The sequence below is a fragment of the Cryptomeria japonica genome, unplaced genomic scaffold (genome assembly GCF_030272615.1).
Source record: "Cryptomeria japonica unplaced genomic scaffold, Sugi_1.0 HiC_scaffold_89, whole genome shotgun sequence".
NCBI lineage: Eukaryota > Viridiplantae > Streptophyta > Pinopsida > Cupressales > Cupressaceae > Cryptomeria > Cryptomeria japonica.
The window spans coordinates 120,476-135,000 of record NW_026728911.1 but is presented as its reverse complement, the minus strand read 5'-3'; the positions used below and the strand labels follow the sequence as shown (position 1 = coordinate 135,000).

At 62.3% G+C, this 14,525-nt stretch overlaps 2 non-coding genes across 2 annotated transcripts; both read right to left on the bottom strand.

The window, feature by feature from the left end:
* Positions 1–3,139: 3,139 nt before the first annotated feature.
* LOC131864608 (5S ribosomal RNA) lies at positions 3,140–3,258 on the bottom strand. The gene has a single exon (XR_009363373.1). It is a non-coding gene; the product is annotated as a 5S ribosomal RNA (ribosomal RNA).
* A 7,805-nt stretch (positions 3,259–11,063) lies between these two features.
* LOC131864607 (5S ribosomal RNA) lies at positions 11,064–11,182 on the bottom strand. Its single transcript, XR_009363372.1, has one exon. It is a non-coding gene; the product is annotated as a 5S ribosomal RNA (ribosomal RNA).
* Between the last annotated feature and the right edge of the window lie 3,343 nt (positions 11,183–14,525).

Below are 14,525 nucleotides of genomic sequence, written 5' to 3'. Positions count from 1 at the left end.
CACCTTCGCCGGGGTGGGCACCTTGGTGTGCAGACCTTGGCTGGGTTGCGCGCCCTGGTGGGCACCATGGTGCGCACCAAGGAGCGCTCCGAAGTGTGCTCCAAGGTGCGGCCTGCACGAAGTCGGAGCCCGGTTTGCCCCGGGTGTGCACCTCGGGTGGGCACCTTGGTGCGCATGCCTTGCCTGGGCTGCGCACCAGGGCGGGCTCAAGATGGCACCCGCGTTCCTTTTTTTTCACTATCTTTCAAAACGGAAATTTTAAAATCTCATTTTTTTTTGCCTTTTTCTGGAAATTAGTGAAGGCAGCGCATCAAAGGTGCGCACCTCGCTGCCCACCACGGTGCGCAACGCCGGTGGGCACCCGGGAGTGCTTCGAAGTGTGCTCCAAGGTGCTGCGTGCACGTTGTCGGAGCCCGGTTTGCCCCGGGTGCGCACCTCGCGTGCACCTTCGTCGGGGTGGGCACCTTGGCTGGGTTTGCCCCGGCTGCGCTCCGAAGCGGGGTTATTGGAGCGCCGCCTCTTTTTTTGTCGGAGCGTTTGGTGGGGTTTCTCGCATTGGCTCTTCCGAGGCCCGGTTGCCACCCTGGCGCGCACGAAGTCGGAAGTAGGGTTAATTGCCCGGGTGCGCACCTTTGCCAGGGTGGGCACCTTACCTGGGCTGCGCACCAGGGCGGGCTCAAGATGGCACGCGCGTTCCGTTTTTTTCACTATCTTTCAAAACGGAAATTTTAAAATCTCCTTTTTTTTTTGCCTTTTCTGGAAATTAGTGAAGGCAGCGCATCAAAGGTGCGCACCTCGCTGCCCACCTTGGTGTGCTCTGAGGTGCGCACCCGGGAGCGCTACGAAGTGTGCTCCAAGGTGCGGCGTGCACGTTGTCGGAGCCCGGTTTGCCCCGGGTGCGCACCTCGCCTGCACCTTGGCCGGGGTGGGCACCTTGGCTGGGTTTGCCCAGGGTGCGCTCCGAAGCGGGGTTACTGGAGCGCCCCCTCTTTTTTTGTCAGAGCGTTTGGTGGGGTTTCTCGCATTGGCTCTTCCCAGGCCCGGTTGTTGGGTGCGCTCCCACCCTGGCGCGCGCGAAGTTGGAAGTTGGGTTAATTGCCCGGGCGCGCACCTTCGCCAGGGTGGGCACCTTGGTGCGCACACCTTGGCTGGGCTGCGCACCAGGGCGGGCTCAAGATGGCACCAGCATTCCCTTTTTCTCACTATCTTTCAAAACGGAAATTTTAAAATCTTGTTTTTTTTTTGCCTTTTATGGAAATTAGTGAAGGCATCGCATCAAAGGTGCGCACCTCGCTGCCCACCTTGGTGTGCTCCGAGGTGTCCACCACGGTGCGCAACGCCGGTGCGAACCCGGGAGCGCCCCGATGTGTGCTCCAAGGTGCGGCGTGCACGAAGTCGGACCCCGGTTTGCCCCGGGTGCGCACCTCGCGTGCACCTTGGTGCGCACACCTTGGCTGGGTTGCGCGGCCTGGTGGGCACCATGGTGCGCACCAAGGAGCGCTCCGAAGTGTGCTCCAAGGTGCGGCGTGCACGAAGTCGGAGCCCGGTTTGCCCCGGGTACGCACCTCGCGTGCACCTTCGCCGGGGTGGGCACCTCGGCTGGGTTGCGCGCCCTGGTGCGCACCAAGGAGCGCTCCGAAGTGTGCTCCAAGGTGCGGCGTGCACGAAGTCGGAGCCCGGTTTGCCCCGGGTGCGCACCTTCGCCGCGGTGCGCACCATGGCGTGCACGAAGTCGGAGCCCGGTTTGCCCCGGGTGCGCACCTCGCGTGCACCTTCGGCGGGGTTGCGCGCCCTGGTGCGCACCAAGGAGCGCTCCGAAGTGTGCTCCAAGGTGCGGCGTGCACGAAGTCGGAGCCCGGTTTGCCCCGGGTGCGCACCTCGCGTGCACCTTCGCCAGGGTGGGCACCTCGGTGCGCACACCTTCTCAATGTTTTCTTGCCTTTTCTGGAAATTGGTGAAGGCAGCGCATCAAAGGTGCGCACCTCGGTGTGCTCCGAGGTGCGAACCCGAGAGCGCTCCGAGGTGCCCACGAAGTCGAAAGTCGGGTTAATTGCATTGTTTTCCCCGGGTGCGCTCCGAGGTGCGCAACATCGGCGCGCACCAAGGAGGGCTCCGAAGTGTGCTCCAAGGTGCGCACGATGGCGTGCACCTCTGGTGCGCACGATTCGGAGCTCGGTTTGACCGGGGTGCGCACACCTTGGCTGGGTTGCGCACCTTTTGTGCGCTCCAAGGTGCGCACGAAGTCGGAGCTCGGTTTGCCCCGGGTGCGCACCTTCGCCAGGGTGCGCACCTTGATGCGCACGCCTTGGCTGGGCTGCGCACCTTGGTGGGCGCCATGGTGCGCACCTTTCGTGCGCTCCAAGGTGCGCACGAAGTCGGAGCTCGGTTTGCCCCGGGTGCGCACCTTGGTGGGCGCCATGGTGCACTCCGAGGTGCCCAAGATTGGTGCGCACCAAGGAGCGCTCCGAAGTGCGCTCCAAGGTGCGCGCGAAGTCGAAAGTTGGGTTAATTGTCCGGTTTGCCTCGGGTGCGCACCTTGCGTGCACCTTCGCCAGGGTGGGCGCCTTGGTGCGCACACCTTGGCTGGGCTGCGCACACCTTGGCACCCGCGTTTCCTTCATTTTAAATTTTTTTTTTTTACAATCTCTCAAGTGGGAAATTCTATAATCTCAACTTTTTTTGCCTTTTCAGGAAACTTTTGAATGGAGCGCATCATTGGTGCGCTCCGAAGTGTGCTCCAAAGCTCTCTCCAGCTGCGTGCACCTGCCCCGGCCGCGCACCCGGCCCCGCCCAGCTTCGCTCACCTGTCCCGGGCGTCTGGTGCGGAACCTTAGAGTAAGAAACATCACCGTGCACCTTGGCCAACGTGCGCGACTCGACCGAGCGCGCACTGGCCGAGGTGCACACCGATTTCACCTGGGTGCGCGCGCAGCACCTCGGGCGCACCGGGGTGCGCGCACAACGCCCGGGTTGCACCGTGGCCTGTGTGCTCGGGGCGCCTCGGGTGCGCGCTCGGTGTCGCCCCCGCGCGCGCGGTAGTGCGGGCAGCGCACCCCGGCCCGGCCCGGCCCCGACGAGAACGCAAACGGGCAAAAGGTTTATTCAAATAGCATTGCGACGCCCGGCGAAAAACTAAAAAAGGGTGCAACACCGGGACTTCCCGGGAGGTCACCCATCCCAGTACTACTCCGGCCCAAGCGCGCTTAACTGCGGAGTTCTGATGGGATCCGGTGCACTAACGCTGGTATGATCGCACCCGTTATGAGCTTGTCGCAGTGTGTACTTAGCAAACCGCGACCCACGTGCGAATCCACCCCGGCCACCCACCCCCGTCGAGGTGCACACCCTCCCTCGCGAAGTGCGCCCCGTTCGCCAAGTGTGAGCCCTGCCCGGGTGCGCGCACCTTGCTAGGGCGTCGGGTGTGCACCCGGCCCGGCCTACGTGCGTGCACCTGGAGGGGGCGTCGTGTGCGTGCAGTGTCCCGTCTGCAACGCGGTGCCCACACACCACCTCGGGCGCAACGACCTGCGCTCACATGTGGGCCGAGTGCACCTTGGTGCATGTTCGGGGCGCCTCGGGTGCACGCTCGATCTTGCCCCGGTGCACCAAGGCGCTCGGTTTGCCCCGGGTGCGCACTTGGTGCAAGGTGGGCACCCAAAATAGGGATCAAGCACCAAAACACAAGTTTCGGGATGCAAAATGGGACCCAAGGACCACAAATGCGTTCCAAGACCCATGATGGGTCCACGAGAACAAAAATGTGTTCCGAGACTTAATAAACAAATATTGGGTTTTAGGAGAAGAAACATGCTCTGATGCCCAAAACGAGAATCGACCCCGAAAAGGCCACAGGCCAAAAGTGGGATGCGAGACAAAAAAAAATGGGACCCGAGGACCAAAATTGGGTTCCCAGGTCGAAGACAGGGCAACCGGACAAGAAACGACCTCTAAGGCTCGAAATGAGTCCCGACGACTAAAACTTGACAAGAAGCACCCATCAGGCACCCAACTCGACACCCATGGGATGCCGACCCACCCGGGCTTCCACCTAGCACACCTTGGCACCCACCCACCCTCGCACCCAACCTCGCACCCAACTTAGCACCTTTGAACCCACATTGGCACTCACCCTGACCCTGGCACCTTGGAACCCACATTGGCACTCACCTTGACCCTGGCACCCACCTTTGCACTCACCTTGGGACCCACCCTGGCTCCCACCTCGGCACCCACCCAGACACCCACCTTGGTTCCTTGGCACCCACCTTGGATCCTTGGCACCCACCCCGACACCCACCTTGGCACGCAACTTGGCTACTTGCCACCCACCTTGGCTCCTTGACGCCCACCCCGACAACCACCCCGTGACCTACCCTGGCTAGGGTTGGTGCACACCCACCCTGGTGCCCACCTTGGCACCCACCCTATGACCCACCTTGGCACGCACCTTAGTACCCACCCCGTTACCCACCCTAGGACCCACCCCGTGACCCACCTTGGCCAGGGTGGGTGCCTTGGTGCGCACAACTTGCCTGGGCTGCACACCAGGGCGGGCTCAAGATGGCACCCGCGTTCCGTTTTTTTCACTATCTTTCAAAACGGAAATTTTAAAATCTCATTTTTTTCTTTTTTTTGCCTTTTCTGGAAATTAGTGAAGGCAGCGCATCAAAGGTGCGCAATGCTGGTGCGAACCCGGGAGCGCTCCGATGTGTGCTCCAAGGTGCGGCGTGCACGAAGTCCGAGCCCGGTTTGCCCCGGGTGCGCACCTCGCGTGCACCTTCGCCGGGGTGAGCACCTTGGCTGGGTTGCGCGCCCTGGTGCGTACCAAGGAGCGCTCTGAAGTGTGCTCCAAGGTGCGGCGTGCACGAAGTCGGAGCCCGGTTTGCCCCGGGTGTGCACCTCGGGTGCGCACCTCGCGTGCACCTTCGCTGCGGTGGGCACCTTGGCTGGGTTGCGCGCCTTGGTGGGCACCATGCAGTGCACGAAGTCGGAGCCCGGTTTGCCCCGGGCGCGCACCTCCGCCAGGGTGGGCACCTTGGTGCGCACAACTTGCCTGGGCTGCGCATCAGGAAGGGCTCAAGATGGCACCCGCGTTCCGTTTTTTTCACTATCTTTCAGAACGGAAATTTTAAAATATCGTTTTTTTTTGCCTTTTCTGGAAATTAGTGAAGGCAGCGCATCAAAGGTGCGCAACGCTGGTGCGAACCTGGGAGCGCTCCGATGTGTGCTCCAAGGTGCGGCGTGCACGAAGTCGGAGCCCGGTTTGCCTCGGGTGCGCCCTGGTGGGCACCATGGTGCGCACCAAGGAGCGCTCCGAAGTGTGCTCCAAGGTGCGGCCTGCACGAAGTCGGAGCCCGGTTTGCCCCGGGTGTGCACCTCGGGTGGGCACCTTGGTGCGCATGCCTTGCCTGGGCTGCGCACCAGGGCGGGCTCAAGATGGCACCCGCGTTCCTTTTTTTTCACTATCTTTCAAAACGGAAATTTTAAAATCTCATTTTTTTTTGCCTTTTTCTGGAAATTAGTGAAGGCAGCGCATCAAAGGTGCGCACCTCGCTGCCCACCACGGTGCGCAACGCCGGTGGGCACCCGGGAGTGCTTCGAAGTGTGCTCCAAGGTGCTGCGTGCACGTTGTCGGAGCCCGGTTTGCCCCGGGTGCGCACCTCGCGTGCACCTTCGTCGGGGTGGGCACCTTGGCTTGGTTTGCCCCGGCTGCGCTCCGAAGCGGGGTTATTGGAGCGCCGCCTCTTTTTTTGTCGGAGCGTTTGGTGGGGTTTCTCGCATTGGCTCTTCCGAGGCCCGGTTGCCACCCTGGCGCGCACGAAGTCGGAAGTAGGGTTAATTGCCCGGGTGCGCACCTTTGCCAGGGTGGCACCTTACCTGGGCTGCGCACCAGGGCGGGCTCAAGATGGCACGCGCGTTCCGTTTTTTTCACTATCTTTCAAAACGGAAATTTTAAAATCTCCTTTTTTTTTTGCCTTTTCTGGAAATTAGTGAAGGCAGCGCATCAAAGGTGCGCACCTCGCTGCCCACCTTGGTGTGCTCTGAGGTGCGCACCCGGGAGCGCTACGAAGTGTGCTCCAAGGTGCGGCGTGCACGTTGTCGGAGCCCGGTTTGCCCCGGGTGCGCACCTCGCCTGCACCTTGGCCGGGGTGGGCACCTTGGCTGGGTTTGCCCAGGGTGCGCTCCGAAGCGGGGTTACTGGAGCGCCCCCTCTTTTTTTGTCAGAGAGTTTGGTGGGGTTTCTCGCATTGGCTCTTCCCAGGCCCGGTTGTTGGGTGCGCTCCCACCCTGGCGCGCGCGAAGTTGGAAGTTGGGTTAATTGCCCGGGCGCGCACCTTCGCCAGGGTGGGCACCTTGGTGCGCAAACCTTGGCTGGGCTGCGCACCAGGGCGGGCTCAAGATGGCACCAGCATTCCCTTTTTCTCACTATCTTTCAAAACGGAAATTTTAAAATCTCGTTTTTTTTTTGCCTTTTATGGAAATTAGTGAAGGCATCGCATCAAAGGTGCGCACCTCGCTGCCCACCTTGGTGTGCTCCGAGGTGCCCACCACGGTGCGCAACGCCGGTGCGAACCCGGGAGCGCCCCGATGTGTGCTCCAAGGTGCGGCGTGCACGAAGTCGGACCCCGGTTTGCCCCGGGTGCGCACCTCGCGTGCACCTTGGTGCGCACACCTTGGCTGGGTTGCGCGGCCTGGTGGGCACCATGGTGCGCACCAAGGAGCGCTCCGAAGTGTGCTCCAAGGTGCGGCGTGCACGAAGTCGGAGCCCGGTTTGCCCCGGGTGCGCACCTTCGCCGCGGTGGGCACCATGGCGTGCACGAAGTCGGAGCCCGGTTTGCCCCGGGTGCGCACCTCGCGTGCACCTTCGCCGGGGTGGGCACCTCGGCTGGGTTGCGCGCCCTGGTGCGCACCAAGGAGCGCTCTGAAGTGTGCTCCAAGGTGCGGCGTGCACGAAGTCGGAGCCCGGTTTGCCCCGGGTGTGCACCTCGCGTGCACCTTCGCTGCGGTGGGCACCTTGGCTGGGTTGCGCGCCTTGGTGGGCACCATGCAGTGCACGAAGTCGGAGCCCGGTTTGCCCCGGGCGCGCACCTCCGCCAGGGTGGGCACCTTGGTGCGCACAACTTGCCTGGGCTGCGCACCAGGAAGGGCTCAAGATGGCACCCGCGTTCCGTTTTTTTCACTATCTTTCAGAACGGAAATTTTAAAATATCGTTTTTTTTTGCCTTTTCTGGAAATTAGTGAAGGCAGCGCATCAAAGGTGCGCAACGCTGGTGCGAACCTGGGAGCGCTCCGATGTGTGCTCCAAGGTGCGGCGTGCACGAAGTCGGACCCCGGTTTGCCCCGGGTGCGCACCTCGCGTGCACCTTGGTGCGCACACCTTGGCTGGGTTGCGCGCCCTGGTGGGCACCATGGTGCGCACCAAGGAGCGCTCCGAAGTGTGCTCCAAGGTGCGGCGTGCACGAAGTCGGAGCCCGGTTTGCCCCGGGTGCGCACCTCGCGTGCACCTTCGCCGCGGTGGGCACCATGGCGTGCACGAAGTCGGAGCCCGGTTTGCCCCGGGTGCGCACCTCGCGTGCACCTTCGCCGGGGTGGGCACCTTAGTGTGCAGACCTTGGCTGGGTTGCGCGCCCTGGTGGGCACCATGGTGCGCACCAAGGAGCGCTCCGAAGTGTGCTCCAAGGTGCGGCCTGCACGAAGTCGGAGCCCGGTTTGCCCCGGGTGTGCACCTCGGGTGGGCACCTTGGTGCGCATGCCTTGCCTGGGCTGCGCACCAGGGCGGGCTCAAGATGGCACCCGCGTTCCTTTTTTTTCACTATCTTTCAAAACGGAAATTTTAAAATCTCATTTTTTTTTGCCTTTTTCTGGAAATTAGTGAAGGCAGCGCATCAAAGGTGCGCACCTCGCTGCCCACCACGGTGCGCAACGCCGGTGGGCACCCGGGAGTGCTTCGAAGTGTGCTCCAAGGTGCTGCGTGCACGTTGTCGGAGCCCGGTTTGCCCCGGGTGCGCACCTCGCGTGCACCTTCGTCGGGGTGGGCACCTTGGCTGGGTTTGCCCCGGCTGCGCTCCGAAGCGGGGTTATTGGAGCGCCGCCTCTTTTTTTGTCGGAGCGTTTGGTGGGGTTTCTCGCATTGGCTCTTCCGAGGCCCGGTTGCCACCCTGGCGCGCACGAAGTCGGAAGTAGGGTTAATTGCCCGGGTGCGCACCTTTGCCAGGGTGGGCACCTTACCTGGGCTGCGCACCAGGGCGGGCTCAAGATGGCACGCGCGTTCCGTTTTTTTCACTATCTTTCAAAACGGAAATTTTAAAATCTCCTTTTTTTTTTGCCTTTTCTGGAAATTAGTGAAGGCAGCGCATCAAAGGTGCGCACCTCGCTGCCCACCTTGGTGTGCTCTGAGGTGCGCACCCGGGAGCGCTACGAAGTGTGCTCCAAGGTGCGGCGTGCACGTTGTCGGAGCCCGGTTTGCCCCGGGTGCGCACCTCGCCTGCACCTTGGCCGGGGTGGGCACCTTGGCTGGGTTTGCCCAGGGTGCGCTCCGAAGCGGGGTTACTGGAGCGCCCCCTCTTTTTTTGTCAGAGCGTTTGGTGGGGTTTCTCGCATTGGCTCTTCCCAGGCCCGGTTGTTGGGTGCGCTCCCACCCTGGCGCGCGCGAAGTTGGAAGTTGGGTTAATTGCCCGGGCGCGCACCTTCGCCAGGGTGGGCACCTTGGTGCGCACACCTTGGCTGGGCTGCGCACCAGGGCGGGCTCAAGATGGCACCAGCATTCCCTTTTTCTCACTATCTTTCAAAACGGAAATTTTAAAATCTCGTTTTTTTTTTGCCTTTTATGGAAATTAGTGAAGGCATCGCATCAAAGGTGCGCACCTCGCTGCCCACCTTGGTGTGCTCCGAGGTGCCCACCACGGTGCGCAACGCCGGTGCGAACCCGGGAGCGCCCCGATGTGTGCTCCAAGGTGCGGCGTGCACGAAGTCGGACCCCGGTTTGCCCCGGGTGCGCACCTCGCGTGCACCTTGGTGCGCACACCTTGGCTGGGTTGCGCGGCCTGGTGGGCACCATGGTGCGCACCAAGGAGCGCTCCGAAGTGTGCTCCAAGGTGCGGCGTGCACGAAGTCGGAGCCCGGTTTGCCCCGGGTACGCACCTCGCGTGCACCTTCGCCGGGGTGGGCACCTCGGCTGGGTTGCGCGCCCTGGTGCGCACCAAGGAGCGCTCCGAAGTGTGCTCCAAGGTGCGGCGTGCACGAAGTCGGAGCCCGGTTTGCCCCGGGTGCGCACCTTCGCCGCGGTGCGCACCATGGCGTGCACGAAGTCGGAGCCCGGTTTGCCCCGGGTGCGCACCTCGCGTGCACCTTCGGCGGGGTTGCGCGCCCTGGTGGGCACCATGGTGCGCACCAAGGAGCGCTCCGAAGTGTGCTCCAAGGTGCGGCGTGCACGAAGTCGGAGCCCGGTTTGCCCCGGGTGCGCACCTCGCGTGCACCTTCGGCGGGGTTGCGCGCCCTGGTGGGCACCATGGTGCGCACCAAGGAGCGCTCCGAAGTGTGCTCCAAGGTGCGGCGTGCACGAAGTCGGAGCCCGGTTTGCCCCGGGTGCGCACCTCGCGTGCACCTTCGCCGCGGTGGGCACCATGGCGTGCACGAAGTCGGAGCCCGGTTTGCCCCGGGTGCGCACCTCGCGTGCACCTTCGCCGGGGTGGGCACCTCGGCTGGGTTGCGCGCCCTGGTGCGCACCAAGGAGCGCTCCGAAGTGTGCTCCAAGGTGCGGCGTGCACGAAGTCGGAGCCCGGTTTGCCCCGGGTGCGCACCTCGCGTGCACCTTCGCCAGGGTGGGCACCTCGGTGCGCACACCTTCTCAATGTTTTCTTGCCTTTTCTGGAAATTGGTGAAGGCAGCGCATCAAAGGTGCGCACCTCGGTGTGCTCCGAGGTGCGAACCCGAGAGCGCTCCGAGGTGCCCACGAAGTCGAAAGTCGGGTTAATTGCATTGTTTTCCCCGGGTGCGCTCCGAGGTGCGCAACATCGGCGCGCACCAAGGAGGGCTCCGAAGTGTGCTCCAAGGTGCGCACGATGGCGTGCACCTCTGGTGCGCACGATTCGGAGCTCGGTTTGACCGGGGTGCGCACACCTTGGCTGGGTTGCGCACCTTTTGTGCGCTCCAAGGTGCGCACGAAGTCGGAGCTCGGTTTGCCCCGGGTGCGCACCTTCGCCAGGGTGCGCACCTTGATGCGCACGCCTTGGCTGGGCTGCGCACCTTGGTGGGCGCCATGGTGCGCACCTTTCGTGCGCTCCAAGGTGCGCACGAAGTCGGAGCTCGGTTTGCCCCGGGTGCGCACCTTGGTGGGCGCCATGGTGCACTCCGAGGTGCCCAAGATTGGTGCGCACCAAGGAGCGCTCCGAAGTGCGCTCCAAGGTGCGCGCGAAGTCGAAAGTTGGGTTAATTGTCCGGTTTGCCTCGGGTGCGCACCTTGCGTGCACCTTCGCCAGGGTGGGCGCCTTGGTGCGCACACCTTGGCTGGGCTGCGCACACCTTGGCACCCGCGTTTCCTTCATTTTAAATTTTTTTTTTTTACAATCTCTCAAGTGGGAAATTCTATAATCTCAACTTTTTTTGCCTTTTCAGGAAACTTTTGAATGGAGCGCATCATTGGTGCGCTCCGAAGTGTGCTCCAAAGCTCTCTCCAGCTGCGTGCACCTGCCCCGGCCGCGCACCCGGCCCCGCCCAGCTTCGCTCACCTGTCCCGGGCGTCTGGTGCGGAACCTTAGAGTAAGAAACATCACCGTGCACCTTGGCCAACGTGCGCGACTCGACCGAGCGCGCACTGGCCGAGGTGCACACCGATTTCACCTGGGTGCGCGCGCAGCACCTCGGGCGCACCGGGGTGCGCGCACAACGCCCGGGTTGCACCGTGGCCTGTGTGCTCGGGGCGCCTCGGGTGCGCGCTCGGTGTCGCCCCCCGCGCGCGCGGTAGTGCGGGCAGCGCACCCCGGCCCGGCCCGGCCCCGACGAGAACGCAAACGGGCAAAAGGTTTATTCAAATAGCATTGCGACGCCCGGCGAAAAACTAAAAAAGGGTGCAACACCGGGACTTCCCGGGAGGTCACCCATCCCAGTACTACTCCGGCCCAAGCGCGCTTAACTGCGGAGTTCTGATGGGATCCGGTGCACTAACGCTGGTATGATCGCACCCGTTATGAGCTTGTCGCAGTGTGTACTTAGCAAACCGCGACCCACGTGCGAATCCACCCCGGCCACCCACCCCCGTCGAGGTGCACACCCTCCCTCGCGAAGTGCGCCCCGTTCGCCAAGTGTGAGCCCTGCCCGGGTGCGCGCACCTTGCTAGGGCGTCGGGTGTGCACCCGGCCCGGCCTACGTGCGTGCACCTGGAGGGGGCGTCGTGTGCGTGCAGTGTCCCGTCTGCAACGCGGTGCCCACACACCACCTCGGGCGCAACGACCTGCGCTCACATGTGGGCCGAGTGCACCTTGGTGCATGTTCGGGGCGCCTCGGGTGCACGCTCGATCTTGCCCCGGTGCACCAAGGCGCTCGGTTTGCCCCGGGTGCGCACTTGGTGCAAGGTGGGCACCCAAAATAGGGATCAAGCACCAAAACACAAGTTTCGGGATGCAAAATGGGACCCAAGGACCACAAATGCGTTCCAAGACCCATGATGGGTCCACGAGAACAAAAATGTGTTCCGAGACTTAATAAACAAATATTGGGTTTTAGGAGAAGAAACATGCTCTGATGCCCAAAACGAGAATCGACCCCGAAAAGGCCACAGGCCAAAAGTGGGATGCGAGACAAAAAAAAATGGGACCCGAGGACCAAAATTGGGTTCCCAGGTCGAAGACAGGGCAACCGGACAAGAAACGACCTCTAAGGCTCGAAATGAGTCCCGACGACTAAAACTTGACAAGAAGCACCCATCAGGCACCCAACTCGACACCCATGGGATGCCGACCCACCCGGGCTTCCACCTAGCACACCTTGGCACCCACCCACCCTCGCACCCAACCTCGCACCCAACTTAGCACCTTTGAACCCACATTGGCACTCACCCTGACCCTGGCACCTTGGAACCCACATTGGCACTCACCTTGACCCTGGCACCCACCTTTGCACTCACCTTGGGACCCACCCTGGCTCCCACCTCGGCACCCACCCAGACACCCACCTTGGTTCCTTGGCACCCACCTTGGATCCTTGGCACCCACCCCGACACCCACCTTGGCACGCAACTTGGCTACTTGCCACCCACCTTGGCTCCTTGACGCCCACCCCGACAACCACCCCGTGACCTACCCTGGCTAGGGTTGGTGCACACCCACCCTGGTGCCCACCTTGGCACCCACCCTATGACCCACCTTGGCACGCACCTTAGTACCCACCCCGTTACCCACCCTAGGACCCACCCCGTGACCCACCTTGGCCAGGGTGGGTGCCTTGGTGCGCACAACTTGCCTGGGCTGCACACCAGGGCGGGCTCAAGATGGCACCCGCGTTCCGTTTTTTTCACTATCTTTCAAAACGGAAATTTTAAAATCTCATTTTTTTCTTTTTTTTGCCTTTTCTGGAAATTAGTGAAGGCAGCGCATCAAAGGTGCGCAATGCTGGTGCGAACCCGGGAGCGCTCCGATGTGTGCTCCAAGGTGCGGCGTGCACGAAGTCCGAGCCCGGTTTGCCCCGGGTGCGCACCTCGCGTGCACCTTCGCCGGGGTGAGCACCTTGGCTGGGTTGCGCGCCCTGGTGCGTACCAAGGAGCGCTCTGAAGTGTGCTCCAAGGTGCGGCGTGCACGAAGTCAGAGCCCGGTTTGCCCCGGGTGTGCACCTCGGGTGCGCACCTCGCGTGCACCTTCGCTGCGGTGGGCACCTTGGCTGGGTTGCGCGCCTTGGTGGGCACCATGCAGTGCACGAAGTCGGAGCCCGGTTTGCCCCGGGCGCGCACCTCCGCCAGGGTGGGCACCTTGGTGCGCACAACTTGCCTGGGCTGCGCATCAGGAAGGGCTCAAGATGGCACCCGCGTTCCGTTTTTTTCACTATCTTTCAGAACGGAAATTTTAAAATATCGTTTTTTTTTGCCTTTTCTGGAAATTAGTGAAGGCAGCGCATCAAAGGTGCGCAACGCTGGTGCGAACCTGGGAGCGCTCCGATGTGTGCTCCAAGGTGCGGCGTGCACGAAGTCGGAGCCCGGTTTGCCTCGGGTGCGCCCTGGTGGGCACCATGGTGCGCACCAAGGAGCGCTCCGAAGTGTGCTCCAAGGTGCGGCCTGCACGAAGTCGGAGCCCGGTTTGCCCCGGGTGTGCACCTCGGGTGGGCACCTTGGTGCGCATGCCTTGCCTGGGCTGCGCACCAGGGCGGGCTCAAGATGGCACCCGCGTTCCTTTTTTTTCACTATCTTTCAAAACGGAAATTTTAAAATCTCATTTTTTTTTGCCTTTTTCTGGAAATTAGTGAAGGCAGCGCATCAAAGGTGCGCACCTCGCTGCCCACCACGGTGCGCAACGCCGGTGGGCACCCGGGAGTGCTTCGAAGTGTGCTCCAAGGTGCTGCGTGCACGTTGTCGGAGCCCGGTTTGCCCCGGGTGCGCACCTCGCGTGCACCTTCGTCGGGGTGGGCACCTTGGCTTGGTTTGCCCCGGCTGCGCTCCGAAGCGGGGTTATTGGAGCGCCGCCTCTTTTTTTGTCGGAGCGTTTGGTGGGGTTTCTCGCATTGGCTCTTCCGAGGCCCGGTTGCCACCCTGGCGTTCACGAAGTCGGAAGTAGGGTTAATTGCCCGGGTGCGCACCTTTGCCAGGGTGGCACCTTACCTGGGCTGCGCACCAGGGCGGGCTCAAGATGGCACGCGCGTTCCGTTTTTTTCACTATCTTTCAAAACGGAAATTTTAAAATCTCCTTTTTTTTTTGCCTTTTCTGGAAATTAGTGAAGGCAGCGCATCAAAGGTGCGCACCTCGCTGCCCACCTTGGTGTGCTCTGAGGTGCGCACCCGGGAGCGCTACGAAGTGTGCTCCAAGGTGCGGCGTGCACGTTGTCGGAGCCCGGTTTGCCCCGGGTGCGCACCTCGCCTGCACCTTGGCCGGGGTGGGCACCTTGGCTGGGTTTGCCCAGGGTGCGCTCCGAAGCGGGGTTACTGGAGCGCCCCCTCTTTTTTTGTCAGAGAGTTTGGTGGGGTTTCTCGCATTGGCTCTTCCCAGGCCCGGTTGTTGGGTGCGCTCCCACCCTGGCGCGCGCGAAGTTGGAAGTTGGGTTAATTGCCCGGGCGCGCACCTTCGCCAGGGTGGGCACCTTGGTGCGCAAACCTTGGCTGGGCTGCGCACCAGGGCGGGCTCAAGATGGCACCAGCATTCCCTTTTTCTCACTATCTTTCAAAACGGAAATTTTAAAATCTCGTTTTTTTTTTGCCTTTTATGGAAATTAGTGAAGGCATCGCATCAAAGGTGCGCACCTCGCTGCCCACCTTGGTGTGCTCCGAGGTGCCCACCACGGTGCGCAACGCCGGTGCGAACCCGGGAGCGCCCCGATGTGTGCTCCAA